Raw genomic sequence first — 1,345 nt, 5'->3', positions numbered from 1 at the left:
ATTTCAATTGATGATTAAATTCCTTATTTTAGTTTTCACAGAAACAAATTTCATCATTACATTTCTTTTCCAATAAACAGATATCTAACTATTTTGTGTGAGCTAAACAATTGCGATTCCACATTCTTTATTTTCAATAACATTGTATTTATTTTAACTTATGATTGGAATTCTCAATTCTAAATCTAGCTTCCCAAGTTCGAATCCTTGACTATCCTATTTCATATTTACTCACTTACAAGAACAGGCTCAACGTGTTGAGTCCCTACATGTTAACCCGTGTGTAAATGCATGCAACGTTACAACAGAATTAGTAATTTTATTGGAATCAGAAATTTAGTAGAGAATCGGTATTTATATTCAAATACACTTATCGATTCTGTAACATAGTCGCGTCGGCATTTGGAGGTGTGGCATGCATATGACGTCACGAACTCAAATATATATATATAAGGATTAAGGCCGGAAAGAAGAAAAGAGAAGAAAGAGAAGACAAAAGAAAAATTATATGGGGCAATTGGCAAGTTACGTTCAGCAAAAGTGCCAGATTTCTCCCTCCTATTAGCTCTTCCGCGGGTCTAACTTTGTGAAAATTGTCGTCGTTTCAGTGAATTTTACGGCATGTTTGTCTGAGGCCATGTTCTGACAGCCACCTGTGTTGGATGTGTGAAATAATTACATTTTTCCTTCACCAAGAAAAGTTGTGTCGAAATCTCATTTTGCTTGCGACTGTCTCTAGATGTGTTTGGGTTCATTAGAGAGAACGACAGCATTACAATTCCGGAGATTTAGAACAGCATTAGTAATTGTATCAGAATTGCAAACAGAATCGGTAAGGGTATCAGTATCGGGGAAAATATTGGAATTGTCCCATCATTGGCTGTTAATATCTGCTCTGTAGTCGGTTAGAGGAGGGTAAGTTCTTCTAGACTGAGGCCATTTTTATTTTTCTCCCAATAACTTTTTAATACTAATATTTCACGATCTATTAAGGCTAAAAGCCACTCGAAGATAAGCGTTAATGAGATGAATAGATTGTCAGTTGAATAATGAAGAATATTACAAGAGGATTTTTATACTGATGAGTAACCATATAACATGGCTAAAAGCCACTCAAGGATAAGGGTTAATGAGATGGATAGATTGTCAGTTAAATGATGAAGAATATTACGAGAGGATTTTTTTTACAAATGAGTCAGGACTTATCAAGGCTAAAAGCCACTCGGGGATAAGGGTTAATGAGATGGATGGATTGTCAGTTGAATGAAGAATGATATTTGTGAGAGGATTGAGAGAAGAATTAATGAAATGGACTATGTTCGCTGTAAATATCTTATAAAGACGA

Source organism: Euprymna scolopes, chromosome 42 (assembly GCF_053919585.1).
Source record: "Euprymna scolopes isolate OS-2025 chromosome 42, ASM5391958v1, whole genome shotgun sequence".
NCBI classification, from domain to species: Eukaryota; Metazoa; Mollusca; class Cephalopoda; order Sepiida; family Sepiolidae; genus Euprymna; species Euprymna scolopes.
This window is presented reverse-complemented; position numbering follows the sequence as displayed.